Source organism: Lynx canadensis, chromosome D3, assembly GCF_007474595.2.
Source record: "Lynx canadensis isolate LIC74 chromosome D3, mLynCan4.pri.v2, whole genome shotgun sequence".
Taxonomy (NCBI): Eukaryota; Metazoa; Chordata; class Mammalia; order Carnivora; family Felidae; genus Lynx; species Lynx canadensis.
Window position 1 is genome coordinate 73,230,524 of NC_044314.2, and position 16,889 is coordinate 73,247,412.

The 16,889-nt window shown below is 47.6% G+C and overlaps 1 gene segment (V, D, J or C); it reads left to right on the forward strand.

Moving 5' to 3' along the window:
- The window catches only part of LOC115528231, a 917,695-nt gene that overhangs the window by 57,493 nt on the left and 843,313 nt on the right, over positions 1-16,889 (forward strand).

The following is a 16,889-nucleotide window of genomic DNA, read 5'->3' on the forward strand; positions in this document are numbered from 1 at the left end:
CAGCACAGAGCCCTCGGTAGGACTCCAACTCAGGAACTGTGAGGTTATAATCTGAGCCAAAGTCGGACACTTAACCCACTGAGCCAGCCAGGAGCCCCTATTTATTTCTTTCTGAGAGGGGGTTGCAGAGAGAGAGAGAAAGAGAGAGGGAGGGAGAGAGAGTCCCAAGCAACTCCCTGCTCAGTGCAGAGTCCAATATGGGTCTGGATCCCAGGACTGCGAGATCATGACCTGAGCCAATATCAAGATTCACAGGCTCCATTGGGTCAGGACTGCATGTGTCCCTCCCGTTAGAAGCGCCGCCGCCCCCCCCCCCCCCCTTCACAGGGGAACCTGCTCAGTGACATCACAGCAGGACCTTTCTCTTTCCAAGGAGGGTCATTCTCAGGTTATGGAAACACAAGCATCAGGGAAGCCAGAGGTGGGAAAGGAGAGGTTCACCCAGAGACCAGCAGGGGGCACTGTGACACTGTGTCTGGGGCTTTCTGCAGGACAAGGGCATCCAGCTGGGCAGTCCTCCACTGACAGAAAGCAAGGACTGGGCCCCTTGCGTCAGGTGGGGCCAGGGCAGGTGTGTCCGGTCAGGACCTGGAGGAGTCCCTGGCCCTGGGGCTGTGTGTGGTCCCCACAGCTGCTGCCTCCAGGCCCACCCAGGGGGAACGCAGTGCATCAGGAAGTCTCCGTGTCCAAGGGCCACAGACCCTGTGTGTGTACATGGAGAAGAGGCAGGGGTGGGTCTCATTTGCATGAGCAGCCCCTCCTCTGTGACCCTGTGGACGGGGGATAAGACAGGCCAGGGGCAGTCCAGCCCCAGCTCTGTGGCCTAAGAAGGGGGTGTGTCACCATGGCCTGGATCCCCGTCCTCCTCGTGCTCCTCTGTCACTGCACAGGTAGGGACAGGATGCAGGGCACCAGGGTGGGCCCGCAGCCAGAGTCAAATCCCTGTGGCTCAGCTCCCTAATCTCATATACCCTGTCCCTTGTCTTCCCTCTGCTGTGTCTGTGTTTGCAGGTTCCCTGTCCCAGCCTGTTGTGACTCAGCCAGCCTCCCTTTCTGCATCTCTGGGAGCAACAGCCAGACTCACCTGCACCCTGAGCAGGGACATCAATGTTGGAGGCTACTACATATACTGGTACCAACAGAATCCAGGGAGCCCTCCCCGGTATCTCCTGTACTACTACTCAGACTCCAGTACACAGTTGGGACCTGGGGTCCCCACCCACTTCTCCGGATCCAAAGATGCCTCGGCCAATGCAGGGCTTCTGCTCATCTCTGGGCTGCAGCCTGAGGACGAGGCTGACTATTACTGTGCAATTGGGCACAGTAGTGCTGGTCACAGTGACACAGACACATGGGGAAGTGGGACAAATATCTCAGCCTGCTCAGATCCCTGCAGTCTGACTCTCTTCCAGTTGAAAGTAACTTGAATGCACACGGACTGTCTTTGGAAGTAGCTTCTAGGTCACAATACGCTTCCTCCTCCCAGTGTCCTATTCAACTTCTTTGTGTTGTCAGGAAAACAAACAAGCCAACAAACAAACAGGCATCAAAGAAACCCATGACAATGCCGACATTTTGTCTGGTGGTTAAAGTGTAAAAGTCAGAGAGTGTTGAGCTGGCCCTTTTTCTCTTTACAAAGGCACATCCACTGTCTTAGTTTTCTGATCAGAGTCTGGACCATCGCAACAGGTGGACAGTCCTCCAGAATGTGGAGTCTGTTCCTCCAGGGGTTGGGGCAGAGGCTCCCTTCCCTCCAGGTTCCTGTGCTCAGAGCTGGCTGAATAGCTGTGTGTTCCAGGTAGGATGTACTAAATAAGATTGGTGCCGAGGGAGGACTCAGAACAGAAGAACTAGCAGGCACAGAGCTGGCTGGGCATCCAGGCTAGCTACTTGCCCCTGAAACTGTGATGTCAGGGGACGGTGATTAGCCAGGGGAGAAACTTTAGGTGTCAGCAAAACCCTCAGTGGTGCTTGTGAAGGTAACAAGCAGGGCTCCTTCATTGCTACAAAATGCTGGGTCTGCTCTTGGGGAGGTGGGAAGTAGATCCCACAGATGTGAATTTACCAAAGCGGACACCATCAGGGACTTTGGGTACCCCTGTGGCTGGTTTCCTGAACTCCCGGGCCCTGACTCTGTCCTCCTCTCTTCTCCTGTGACATCAGGGCTCATCAGTGATCCAAGCAGCAGGCCGGCTGTGGGGCGACAGGGCAGGAGGTCCCCTATCTGTGCACAAAGAAGTCCAGCCCTTTGTCTTTCCACAAGGAAGTTCTTCCATCTGTGACAGCATGGACGAACCTGCCAGATATTACCCTAGGAGGAATAAGCCCTACAGAGAAAGACAAATGCTATATGATCTCATTTATATGTGGAATTTACAAGAAAAATAATTTTATTTTATTTTATTTTTTTTTAATTTTTTTTCAACGTTTATTTATTTTTGGGACAGAGAGAGACAGAGCATGAACGGGGGAGGGGCAGAGAGAGAGGGAGACACAGAACCGGAAACAGGCTCCAGGCTCTGAGCCATCAGCCCAGAGCCCGACGCGGGGCTCGAACTCACGGACCGCGAGATCGTGACCTGGCTGAAGTCGGACGCTTAACTGACTGCACCACCCAGGCGCCCCAAGAAAAATAATTTTAAAAATTATTGTCAAGTTTTACTGATGACGATGAGTTAGAATAGGGTACCACATACCAGGACAAGAAGGATATTTGTATAAGTACAGCTTCTTACATATAATTTGGTTTTGAACTGATAATTTATAGTGATGAGAATAAACACAAGAAGATTTATTATTTTAATCACTCTCTATTGTGCAATTCAGAGATACTGAGTATACTCACAATGTTTTGTAACCACCACAACTGTCCATTTCCAGAGCTTTTTCATCATCCCGAGCACCCAACAGGGGAATGGGTAATCTGGAATGGCAGAGGAGCCAGGCCCCAGGAACCCATGCCAATGCAGGAAACAGCAGAGGGCAGAGGGCAGCTCCCATGGGGCTCTTGGCAGATGTGGCCTGACGCGGCTGAGAGAGTCTTTAGGCTGGGCTTCTTACCCCAGATTGACCATGTGGATGCATGCTGACCACCATGGCATGCGTACCAATGTGTCCCATTGCAAGGTGTCCAAGAATACCAGCTTTCTCTCCCAGAGTGTGTCAGGAACACCAGTGAGAACCTTAGGATCTCGATTGGGTCACCTGCTGTATGATTCATGCATATGCCTATCTGAATCCCCTCCAAACTCCGTGTCACTTCTCCTCTAGGAACCTTGCAAAGGCCCTGTTTTCAGTGTACTTGCTCCCTGGTGGTCAAGGGGAACTTGGATTACCTTCTGGTCTTTGTATTCTGTGGCATCTATCTATGTGTGGCTTTCTAGGCCAGTTTCATACTGTTTGTATTCCTAGAACTTTGTTATAAATTTAAGCAGGAAGTATGGTGCCTCCAGATTTATTCTCCTTTCTCAAGATAGCTTGGGCACTTTTAGGTCTTTTTCTGCCTCTATACAAAAGTCAGGACTTTTTTTTCTATTTCTGTGAAAAATATCATAGGAATTTTCATAGGAAGCCTTGGATCTATACATTGTTTTGGGCAGTATGGACATTTTAAGGTTACTTTTGTTGTGGAAAACACTGGATATCGGAATTCTGGATGAAATACATAATACACACAGCTTCCATTATCTGCAATAGTCACAGGTAAGATTCAGAGTATTCTGTGACTTCTCATGTGCTTCAACATTTTGTAGTGACGGATGTGAATTGATAACTTTTAAGTTTTAGGTCTTCTTCTTCATCTTGAAATCTGATGCATATAATTACACATTAACCACTGTCTCAAGAATAATTTTGGCTAACAGAATTGGATTTAATATGAATCTTTTTTGACATTTATTTATTTATTTAAAAAAATTTTTTTAACGTTTATTTATTTTTGAGACAGAGAGACAGAGCATGAATGGGGGAGGGGCAGAGAAAGAGGGAGACACAGAATCGGAAGCAGGCTCCAGGCTCTGAGCCATCATCCCAGAGCCCGACGCGGGGCTCCAACTCACGGACGTGAGATCGTGACCTGAGCTGAAGTCGGACGCTTAACCGACTGAGCCACCCAGGCGCCCCGACATTTATTTATTTTTGAGGGGGTGCAGAGAGAGAGCGAAACAGAGGAACAGAAGCAGGCTTGGCATTGATAGCAGAAAGTCCGATGCAGGGCTTGAACTCAGGAACTGTGGGATCACAACCTGAGCTGAAATTGAAAGTCAGACGGTTAACAGACTGAGACACCCAGGTGCCCGAATTTACTATAAATCTTTACGTCTGATGTGAGTTAAGTCTCTGAACACAGTTGATGACAAAGAAAGCAATGGCCGTATATGTATCACGAAACAATCTACTAACCATTCAGAAATGAGCATTGGATCACATTCTTATTCCACAGTGGGATGAAGTCCAATTTTGTGGCTTTTCTTTCACCTATTACTCCAGAAATTGTATGTTTTTCCATTTCCCTGGCCACCCTTCTAGTTCTTTCTGCTGCATAGCGACTATACAAGGCAAGGGTATTTTACAATGCCTTGGGATGGTCACACAATGTTTTCAGACAGTGTCATTTTCGTTCAGATTCTTTTTTTCCCTGATGTTTGGAGAAATCTCATAATTTAATGGTGATATGATTACTTTCCCCTCAAAACCAGCAGTTACATTGTTGCTACTTCAGATAATAGATGGCTTCCAAGAGCAAATGAGGGTGACTTCCACAGCCTGGGGTGCCTCTGGTGTAGACTCCCCCACCTCTGGTCTTCTGCCCGTGGCTATCAGGAGACAGGGACTAGGACTGAGTCAGAAGAGACCCTGTTTGTTCATACCCAGCACGGGCTTTGAAATTCCCAGTAGACTCACTCCTGGAGGACTGACCACTAAGTTTCTCCAAAGAGACAAGAGGCCATTTCACTGGGGAGGGCAGAAAATATTCCCAGGGATGGGGTACATGTGGAATGAACTAGAAGCATGGCCAGGATGTGAGAAGCAGATGCATGCCCTCAGTCTGCCTTTCCAGGCAAGAAACTTGGGACTGAGGCCACCAGGGACATGGAGGAGATGACTCGGGGCAAGATGTCCCCCTGTCACTCAGTGTCCCAGGCTCCCTGCAGTCATTGATTGTGTGTAGTCCCAATATATGCCTCTTTCAAGGTCTCCCCCAGGGGACATCAGGGTGACCAAGGGGCAGTAAAAGAGAGGAAATTAATTTGCATGAAGCACCTCGCCTCCTCATCGGTCTGGAGGCATGAAAAGGCCTAGAGGAGACCCCAACCAACCCAAGAACCTGAGGAGGCAAGACCTGTGAGGATCCCCACCATGGCCTGGATGGTGCTTCTTCTCAGGTTCCTTGCTTATGGCTCAGGTCAGGGGAAGAGACTGCTTTCTTGGAGGGCACATAAAATCAAGGTTTCAGGGTGACCCTTGCTTCTCATAACACATGTGCCTCCTTTTGGTTTTAGGAACCAATTCTCATACTGTGGTTATCCAAGAGCCATCACAGTCAGTGTCTGCAGGAGGCATGGTGACACTCACCTGTGACTAGCTCTGGGTCAGTATCTATCAGTAACTTCCCTGGCTGGTACCAACAGACTCCAGGCAGGGGTGCCCACCCCCTTACCTACCATAAACAGTCACCTGTCTCGGGTCCTTGATCACTTCTCCAGGTCCATCTCCAGGAACAAAGCCGTCCTCACATCACAGGGGCCAGCTTGAGGATGAGGCAGATTAGCACTGTATGCTGTCTCCGGGTAGTGGCATTCCACAGTGATCTCAATCTATGGAGAAGTGCAACCAGGGCTCAGAATGCCTCAGCCCTGAGCAGCAGGGAAGCAAGCGAGGGGGAGGATGGTCAACACCACCATGGGAAGGGAGGCTCCCTAGCCTGATTCTGCTGTGCAGTGGTTCATCCCGATGTGCCCATCCCATCTCTCCCAGTGTGTGTCCATCTCACCAGTGTGACCCCAAGACTGGGCTTCCTTTCTACATCTGCACATATAATGAAGGGGAGGGGGTTCAGCACCTAAATATATCAACAAATGGTCAGAGCCAGCAACCTCAGCAACCTGCTCCCTGTGAGATGCTTATTCAAATGACATTAAGAGCCATGTTGTCATTCACTAATCTGCTGATGGGGACCAACTGAATAAGTTATGCAGGCCAAGCCGTCAGTGAGGCAAATACTGTAACACCCACATCCTTCTTATGGGGGACAGAAGGCGTCCCTAAAGCCCTGGTTGTCTGTGATGTTTCCACACCTCTCAACATGTCACACCGTGGTCTCAGTTTGACACGGGGACAACAGACCCATCACCTGCCCTCCATCTGCTCTCCCACCTGACTTCCCCTGTGTCAGTCAGGGCATTCCTGTCTCTGTGGGCATCACCCTCTAGCCACCTAACTCTCTGGACCATCACTCCCTCTGCCACAGCCTGCGGTCCATTCAGTTACCTCCCTCTGTCCCACTTGGGGACACAACCCATTTCACCCTTCCTGTTTTCTCTGCTGTCATCTTCCTCCAAGCATCCCCCGGGGTTGCTTTCTACTTCTCCTCGCCCCAAAATCTGTCTTAGAACTTCCTGCAGAACTAAATCTCTAATGAGCAGCACTGACCAGGGGAAGCCCAGCTGGAATGAAAAGACTCCCAGCACAGGGATGGGAGGTTGCAGGATGGCCCCGCAGTGGTCCTACTGGACTCCCGGGCCCTGATCAGTCCCCATACCCTCAGCAGCCTCATCAGAGTTTGTGGAGTCCTTTCTGCCATGCTCCAGAGAGGCACAAATTTCCATAATCTGTGTCCTTCTCTGTGAAGGTTTGTGACCGCTCAGCAAGTTCCTGCTCACTCATCACCCAGAGTCAGCCTGCACCCTAGAAGCCCCCTGTGGGAGCAGATCCCCTGCTCTCTGTTCCCTGAATCTTGTCATCAGCTCCACCGGGATTCCTAGACTGTCCTGGGTCAAGATTGCTCCTGTTCTTCCCACAATAGCCCCGCCCAAGGAAAAACCCGGTTCAGGGAGAGAACACCAGGACTGCACCTCCATCCTTCTCTGAAGGGTCTGTCTCACGTGGTGGAAGCACAAACATCAGGGACGCAGGTAAAGGAGAGCATTGGGAGCAGTGGGAAAGAACGAGAAGTGGAAAGAATGAGACGTTTGCCCGGAGAGCAGCAGGGGCTGCTGTGAGATCATGTCTAAGTGTTTCTGCAGGATGGGGGATCCAGCTGGCAGCCCTGCACTGACAGGAGGCCCCAGGTATGGGCCCCCGTGTTTCCTGTGGGGACAGGGCAGGTGTGTCCCATCAGGGACTGGTGGAATCTCCTGGACCTTGGCCTGTGTGTGGTCCCCACAGCTGCTGCCTCCAGGCCCACCCAGGGGGAACGCAGTGCATCAGGAAGTCTCCGTGTCCAAGGGCCACAGACCCTGTGTGTGCACATGGAGAAGAGGCAGGGGTGGGTCCCATTTGCATGAGCAGCCCCTCCTCTCTGAGGCCTGTGCACAGGGGATAAGAGAGGCCCAGGGCAGACAAGCCCTAGCTCTGGGCCTAAGAAGGGGGTGTGTCACCATGGCCTGGATCCCCGTCCTCCTCGTGCTCCTCTGTCACTGTGCAGGTAGGGATAGGATCCATGGCACCGGGGTGGGCCTCACAGCCAGAGTCAAATCCCTCTGGCTCAACTCCCTAATCTCATGTACCCTGTCTCTTGTCTTCCGTCTGCTGTGTCTGTGTTTGCAGGTTCCCTGTCGCAGCCTGTTGTGACTCAGCCAGCCTCCCTCTCTGTATCTCTGGGAGCAACAGCCAGACTCACCTGCACCCTGAGCAGGGACATCAATGTTGGAGGCTATAGCATATACTGGTACCAACAGAATCCAGGGAGCCCTCCCCGGTATCTTCTGTACTACTACTCAGACTCCAGTACACAGTTGGGACCTGGGGTCCCCACCCGCTTCTCCGGATCCAAAGATGCCTCGGCCAATGCAGGGCTTCTGCTCATCTCTGGGCTGCAACCTGAGGACGAGACTGACTATTACTGTGGTATATATCATGGCAGTGGGAGCAGCTATCGTTACTCACAGTGATTCAGATAACGAGGAAGTGAGACAAAAACCCCCGCATCTCTTTTATTGAGAAGCTTCAGTGGAGGATTGTGTATGGGACACTCCACTGTGGGAACACCTATCTTTGAGGAGGAAGGAGTGACACAGTGTTATTGCCTGAGACAGCACAGGCATCCCAGGAGTGCACACTGGTGAGGGAATAGAGCCCAGTACACATGCCCCAGGGTCTACAATAGGTAGACCCTTTATGATTATACAAACCCAGTTGGAGGTTTTAGTCACATTCGGTTTGCAGAAATGACTGAGTTTAGATCTCCTAGCTGACGTCCAGAGGGTATCTGTGTCCTGCTAAAGGGTCAATCAGGGAACATAAAAAAAAGTCCTTCCTCCCCCTGGGACTGGGCAATATAAGGATGGTTTTCCTGGAAAGAAACCTGGTCATGGCTACGCTGCCTTCTTTCTCTCTTAGGACCTGTGGCTTCAATACGCATATGCCTAATTGTTGCCCCTTCCCCCCTCCAATTTAATCCACTTTTTAACTTTGTGTCCTCCAGAATGCAACAATTCCATATATGAATGATGGTTCAACAAGGATTCCAGCCCGGGGCACAAGAGGATCCCCTCCTTCTAAATCCCATGGACCAGCCACCAAGGCATTTCACTCAAATCACCTGTCAGCATGTTAGTATAATACCATGCTCTGGTCTATAACTGCACAGAAACCCAGACGGACAGACAAGTTTATGTATGGACAGCACACCCCCACTGTTCAACATGAGCCGCTATTGAAGATGAGATCTCTGCCCAAATGGCAAGGATTTGTCATTGTTGATCTAGCAAGTGGGAACACAGAGGCCAGTTTTAGGCGACAGGCTTGAGCAATGGTCACCTGAGTATGGTAGAAGGTCCCACAGTGACGAGTGTGCTGGATGCAAACAGGCCCGTTAGACAAGTCACCTCAAAATATCTATAAGCCCTAGCTGACTCCTACCCAGACAAGGTACCAAAAAAGGAAAAACTCCACAAATTTCACATCCCCTTACCTTCCCCTCTTGACCACAGCCCCCACCACTGCCTCCTGGGAGACCATCTCTGCTTTGCTGTCCTGCCTGCTGCTCCCTTACAGTGTATTCCCTAAACTTCTATCTCCTTTGCTCTGCTTGGGTGAATTCTTTCACCCCCCATGCTGCTGGCCTACACCTGAATGGGTTGCCCAACAATCCAAAGTTTACTCCTAAATTAGTCTAAGAAAGCAAAAACCTTTGTTGCACAGGTGGTAAGGAGGCTGTAGTGAAAATGGCGTCCCCAGTCTCACGGGTAATTATGACACAACGGTGCCACAGGCCCACTAAACTGGGACACTGGGCTGGTGCTCCTGGAATAGACTTTCCAGCACAAACAAACTTGAAGGTTGAGGTGACACATGTTTCCTAGGGTCTGGAAACTCTCATGAGTAACTCCCCCAAAAGCAGGCCCATCTGGACCAAGAGAGAGACAGAGGCATAGACAGACAGAGGGAGAACGTTCTCCAGTCTGTTTGGTTGGGCAAAAAGTTGCACCCAAACAGGTACATTTTCCGGATTGTGAACACCAGGCAGAATATGCTCACTAGTCATAAAGCCAAGATATTAAGGTCATACAAGATGAAAGACAAATCCACATCCATTTATAATAATAATAATAATAATAATAATAATAATAAATAATTAATTATAATTATTATATAATTATCTCTCTCAAAATAAATAAATAAACACAGACAGTGTAAAAGTGGGGAATGGACAGAAGCCTGAGACAAAGGAGAGGTGACAGGGTGCGCATCCAAGAGGGTGTGAAATTTTTCTGCTCAGGAGACTAGAGAGCAGGATGCAGCCATTTTAGCCTGTAGCAGACCCACACTTACCCACCCCAGTGAACGAAGCAGCACCACCAAATGGAGAATGGAGCCATTACACAGAACCCTATCCATCTGCAACCTCTGGGCACATCCCCCAGAACAAGGCAAACCCCTTCCATGGGCTGAATCTGGGGACCATATTGTGCTACAAAGTTTCAGTTCTGGGAGAAACTGGATCTAGCTTCTTTCAATTTCATTTTGTTTGCTTGTTCGTTTGTTCTTTTGTTTGCTCCAGTTTTTGTTGTTGTTTTTATTTCTTTTCTTTCTTGGATAAAAAAAGAGCAAAACTTTTTACTCTATTTTATTTTCTTCATTTTGTATAATTTTAATTTTTAAAAAATATTGCAAATTTGTAAACTGTTTTTCTTTTCTCTTTTTTCTCTTTTCCATCAAAGATCTCTCATCACGCAGACCAAAACACATCTAGCATCTAGTTTCCTTTCTTTGCTTATTTTTATTTATTTATTTTTTTAATTTTTTTAACATTTATTTATTTTTGACACAGAGAGAGACAGAGCATGAACAGGGGAGGGGCAGAGAGAGAGGTAGACACAAATCTGAAACAGGCTGCAGGCTCTGAGCGGTCAGCACAGAGCCTGATGCGGGGCTCGAACTCACGGATCGTGAGATCATGACCTGAGCCGAAGTCGGACGCCCAACCGACCAAGCCACCCAGGCGCCCCACTTCGCTTGTTTTTAAAAATTTGTGTAATTTTAATTTTTAATTTTAATTTATTATTATTTTTCCCCAACATGACAAGATGGAGAAATTCACCCCAAAAGAACGTACAAAGGAGAAATGATGTGCAGGGATGTAATCCACACAGATATAAGCAAGATGACTAAATTAGAATTCAGAACCATGATTCTAAGAATACTAGCTGAGGTTGAAAAAAACACAGAAGACACCTGAGAAGCCCTTTATGCAGAGATAAAAGAACTAAAATCTAGTCAAGCCCAAGTTGTAAATGCTATAACTGAGATGCAGTCTTGAATGGATGCCATGACAGTGAGGATGGATGAAACAGAGCACAATCAGTGTTATGGAAGATAAAATTATGGAAAATAATGATGCCGAAAAAAAGAGAAACACAAAGGCAAAAGGTCACAATACAGGATTTAGAGAACTCAGGGACTTACTAAGAGGAATACGTTCATATCATGGGCGTCCCAGAAGATGAAGAGAGAGAAAAAGGGGGAGAACATATATGTGAGCAAATTATAGCTGAAAAGTTCCCTAATCTAGGGAAGGTACAGACATCAAAATCCAAAAGGACAGAGAGCACAAATTAGATTCAACAAATAATGACCATTACCAAGGCATATCATAGCTAAATTCACAAAATACACAGAAAAACTAAGAGTCATGAAAGCAGCATGGGGGAAAAGGTCCTTAACCTCTAAGGGAAGACAGATCAAGGTCGCAGCAGATCTGTCCACAGAAATTTGGAAGGCCAGAAAGGAGTGTCAGGATATACTCAATGGGCTGAATGGGAAAAATATGTAGCCAGGAATCTTTCCTCCAGGAAGGCTGTCATTCAGAATGTAAGGAGAGATAAAGAGTTCACAGGGAAACAGAAGCTAAAGGAATTTGTGACCACTAAACAAATCCTGCAAGAAATTTTAAGGGGGAGACTCAGAATGGAGAAGACTCCAGGGTGCCCAGCCTCTTCGCTGGATCCAAAGAGGCCTTGGCCAAGGCAGGGCTTCTGCTCCTCTCTGGGACGCAGCCTGGGGACGAGGCTATTACTGTGCTACAGCTCATGGCAGTGGGAGCGGCTTTCATTGCTCACAGCGTCTCAGATAGCGAGCAAGCGAGAGAAAATACCTGTGCACAAAGATCATGATCCCAACATCTTTTCAGTATGAAACTTACCTGGAGACACATGCACATGGGATTCTTCTGCAGAAAGATCTTTCCTTGAACAGGGAAAATAGAAATGCTCATGTTTGAATGTAATGTGAGAAAAAATTGGGCATCCCGGGAAGACACTGACAGTTGACATAACAGAGGCCAACCGCACGTCCCCACAGGGTCTGGAGAAGATGCACAAGAATAAATATTGTGTCTGCACCTGAACGTGCTGGCAGCAAACATTCATCCACACATCAGTGTCACCATGTGGTCCTTAAAGGGCTTTGTGTCACTACTGATGTACCCACAGGTGATATATGGACAATAACCTTAGTCATAGTCAAAGTGCCCTCTGTCTGAACCAGCTACATGTGAATCTGGACCAGATCCTGCAGACTTTCCCTGCCAACACCCCCAAACCCTCCCTCCTCTTTTCCCGTCTCTGCCCGTGTCCCTCAGACCTTCAGTCTCTCCCTCTGGCTCTTCAGGTCTGACCTCCATCTCCACGTTAGGATTTCAGAGGAAACTAGAAGTGATCTTGCTGTAGTTTCCTATCTCCAGGGTCCATCCCTTGGGAGGAAAATGGACAGAACATACAGCTGCATGTAGACCCCTCACATTCCCTTCCAGTTCTCAGACAACTGGGGAGTCCCCTGTCCCTCTGTCAACCCCTTTGGATCAGACCCCCAAGCAGCTTCACCTCCATCCCTGCCCCATTACACAGGAGTGTCTGTGTTTGGAAGAAGCAAACCTCTCCCAGCCTGTGCTGACCCACATCTGCACCTTGAGAAGTGACACCACTTCTCTGGCACTGGCAGAAGGCAAAGAGCCATCCCTGGTTTCTGCTGAGATCCAAGTCAGAGTCAGACGCACTCCAGGGATCTTGGGTCTCCTATCATTTTCCGGGTCCAAAGATGCTTTGACCAGTTCAGGTTTTCTGATATCTCTGGACTCCAGCATGAGGACAAGCTGACTATTACTGTCTCATATGCCAGGATAGTGCTAATGCTTATGTAGTGCGTCAGTCCCATTGGGAAGTGAGACAAAATCTCCCTTCACTCTCTGGGTCTGGTGACGTTACCCTTCAGGTGGCTCAGGGGGTGACTTCTGTGCTCAGATCTTCAATAGACCCTCCGTTGTCCCAGAGACAGATGATGTGACACTGTCATATCCTTTCCTTCAGTTACATTTTTACACTGACGACCCATTCTCACCGTGTTCATGTTTTCAAAAGCAAACTTTGTTGCTGAGAGATAAAAAAAATATTCAGTGGAGATGTCCGAGAACAAAAGGTGTTGATTCCCAATCAGCTCTAGGGCTCAGTCACAGATGGTTTGGGTCTGATTGCTTCAATTCTGGCCCTCAGGTTACAAAAACAGAATGAGGAGATAAATGGTAGTCTATATAGAGGCAATAAACCATCAATACATAAAAATAAAAGCAGTTCCATTTATAGTGATATAATTATGCAATTCTTAAGGATGTATTTTGGAAAAATTGAAAGCCTTGTATATGGAAAACTACAAAGCATCGTAAGAGAAATTAGAGAAAACTGGAATGAATGAATAGATATTCCTTGCTTGTGGATCAATATGCTGAATTGGGTTAAGGTAAGAATTCTTTCTTTTTTTAAGTTTGTTTGTTTTTGAGAGAGAGAGAGAGAGAGAGAGAAAGAAAGAGGGAAAGAGAGAGAGAAACCCAAGCAGACTCTGCACTGTCAGCACAGAACCCTCTGATGGGCTCGTGAGACCACAACGTGTGCAGAAATCATGAATAGTACGCTGTGCCACCCTGGTGCCCCAGAAATCATTCTTTCTAAAATTGTCATTCAGTAGCTGGTGTCAATAGCACCCTAGTACAAAACAGACAAAAAATGGAATATGTCACGCAAATAACAAGAAAACTATTTCAAAGAAAATATAAAAAAAAAACAGTATTCAGTTATCTACATGTATCACAAGAAATACACACAACGATGAAATGGGGTGTATTGTGGGTATGCAAGGCCAGTTTTATATTAAACAATCAGTCAATGTAATCTCCAATATTAACAGGCCAAATAAGAAAAAATCCTGGGGCACCAGATTGGCTCAGTTAAGCATAGGACTCTTGATTTCAGCTCAGGTCATGATCTCAGGGTTCCTGAGGTCAAGTGCTCCATGGGGCCCCACGCTGACAACATGGAACCTGCTTGAGATCCTTTCTCTCCTCTTCTCTCTCCCCCTCCCCAGCTCAAGCTATCATTCTCTGTCTAAATAAATAAATGAATACACTGAATTTTAAAAATTATTAAAAAAAACCCCTGGTCTTATCAATCAATACAGAAAAAGCGTTTCACACAATGCAAAACCTATTCATGACAAAGAATGAGAATGAATGAATGAAAAAGACAACATTTCTCAGAGAATGAAAATAGAAGAGCACATCCTCAGCTTGATAAAGAAAATGATGAAACACCACAGCTAACACACACTGAGGTGAAGCTCTGAAAGCTTTTCCCCCAGGGTGGCAACCAAGGTCATCATGTCCAGTCTCAACACTGCTGTTAGCCATAGGGCTGGATGTGCTTGACCAAACCATACGGCAAGTCAAACAATGAGAGGCATACAGACTAAGGAGAACAAGAGCCAAATGTCCCTATTTTCAGGCCAGAGGATGATATTTGGGAAAAATACAAAGGGAGCTATGAGTATGTATGTTAATATATGAATTGAAAGGGTAATAAGCAATTTCGGGAAGGTGGCAGAACACAAGATCAATGTAGAATGATCATTTAGTTGCGTCTATATGAGCAATAAACTTGTGAAAAACAATGTAAAAATAACACTTCAAACCACTCCATGATGAAGTATTTGGGTGAATATTTAACAAAACATGTACAGGACATGGATGCTGAAATCTCGACAATGCTGGGAAATGTGATCAAAATGGATCCAAAACCATGGAGGGATATGTTGTGTTTAAGGATTAGAAGAGTCAATATAGTAGAGATGACAATTCTTCCCAACTTGTAGAAAAGTGTAATTCAATTCTTATCACAAGACAGAGTGGTGTGGATGGAAGGTACACAGTGGCCAATGGAACAGAACAGAAAACTCAGAACCAAACTCACAAAAGCATGGATAAGAAATACTTATGGATACTTATGGATAAGAAAACCTTATTGACAAGGGTGCAGAAGCCTTTCAGAGGAGGAAGGATGGCCTTTGAACAAATGTCCACAGAACCACTGGATGTCCATCGAGAGAAATGAAGCTCACCAAAAACTCTCACTCCATAAAAAAATTCACTAAAAGGATTATTGACATAATTGTAAAGTATACAGTTGTAAACATAAAAATGGAAAAAATCTGCAGGCTCTAGGGTTTGTATAAACATGTTTAGATAAGACCCCACAGCACAAGCCATAAAAAAACTGATCCATTGGACTTCATCAAAGATAAATTCATTATTTTCCCTTTCCTTGATAAATCACTTAGCCAATAAAGGGGCTAAAAAATCGCAGATTAAAACAAAACCCAATTTATTGGACACTCGGCATCCATCGTTACAATGCATAGGAGCTGAAAAACATTCCCAAGGTTTACAGATGCTACATTGCACACCAGTGCAGGGATATGATGTCTGCAGCATGTTCTGCCAGATGTCAACAACTTACCACTAATGGGAGGTAATGTTTGCATCTCACAGAGACCAGGACTCCTTCTGAGAGTGCAAAACACTGCAGTCATCACAGGCGGTACTATGGGATCAAGTTGGCCATGATTCAGCTCAAGGATGTGTGAACAAAAGGAGCTGAGGAAACCAGCTGGGCTCTCAGGGCTGTTGGACACAGTGAAGTAGGTGCCTGTCAGCCAAGAGGGGGCGCTGTGGGAGTACCCTGTGGTGTCTTCACAACTGCTCAGAGCCTGGGCCTGGGGACTGGGCTCTGGGCTCCCTGATGGGAAGTCGGCATGTGTGTCCCTTCTACTGTGACAAGGTCCCCCGAGCAGGGACCTGTGCGTTGTGCATGCAGGTGCTTCCTCCCAGGGGTCTCCCCAGTGGTGAAGCCAACCTCCATCGTCCCCAGGGTGTGTCCTTCAGCTGGGCTGAAGCACCAGGGCTCAGGGAGGGGCTGGGCAGTCACTAGATGGGCTTCATTTGCATGGACAGCTCCTCCTGTGGCAAGGGTGGAGGAGAAAAGGAGGCCCGGGGCAGCCCAGCCCAGTGTGGGTACTAGGGTCTATGTCACCATGGCTTGGACTCTTCTAGTCCTCATGCTTGTGTCTCAATGGACAGGTAGGGGCTTGCCTCAGGGACACAGGGGGATCTCAAAGGGTGCTTGCCATGCTCAGCATCCTGGGACATTTTCCCCCCATTTCTGGTTACATCACTGACGAGTGTCTGTGTTTGCAGGTTCCCTGTCCCAGCCTGTGCTGACCCAGCCGTCCTCCCTGTCTGCATCTCCGGGAACAACAGCCAGATTCACCTGCACCCTGAGCAGCGGGTTCAGTGTTGGAAGCTACTACATATACTGGTACCAGCAGAAGCCAGGGAGCCCTCCCCGGTATCTCCTGTACTACTACTCAGATTCAAATAAGCACCAGGGCCCTGGGGTCCCCAGCCGCTTCTCCGGGTCCAAAGATGCCTCGGCCAATGCAGGGCTTCTGCTCATCTCTGGGCCGCAGTCTGAGGACAAGGCTGACTATTACTGTGCTACATATCATAGCAGTGGGAGCAGCTACCCTTACTCACAGTGACACAGATAACGAGGAAGTGAGACCAAAACCCCGGGGTCCACAGACCTTGTGTCCAAGCCTCTTTTATTGAGAAGCTTCTGTGGAGGCTCCTGTAGGGTGAGTCCTCTATGGTGAGACCTGTCCTTGAAGAAATTGAAATGACACACAAGAAATTTAATAGTGAACATATGGGAATCAACAGAGACCTAGAAAGTCAAAGACACGTAGACAAAATGAGATCTATGTTTTTCTGAATTACATGGATGAGGTAGGGGTCTAGTATTCAATGCAAAGAAATGCACATCACAGAGAAGAAGAAGACTAGAGTA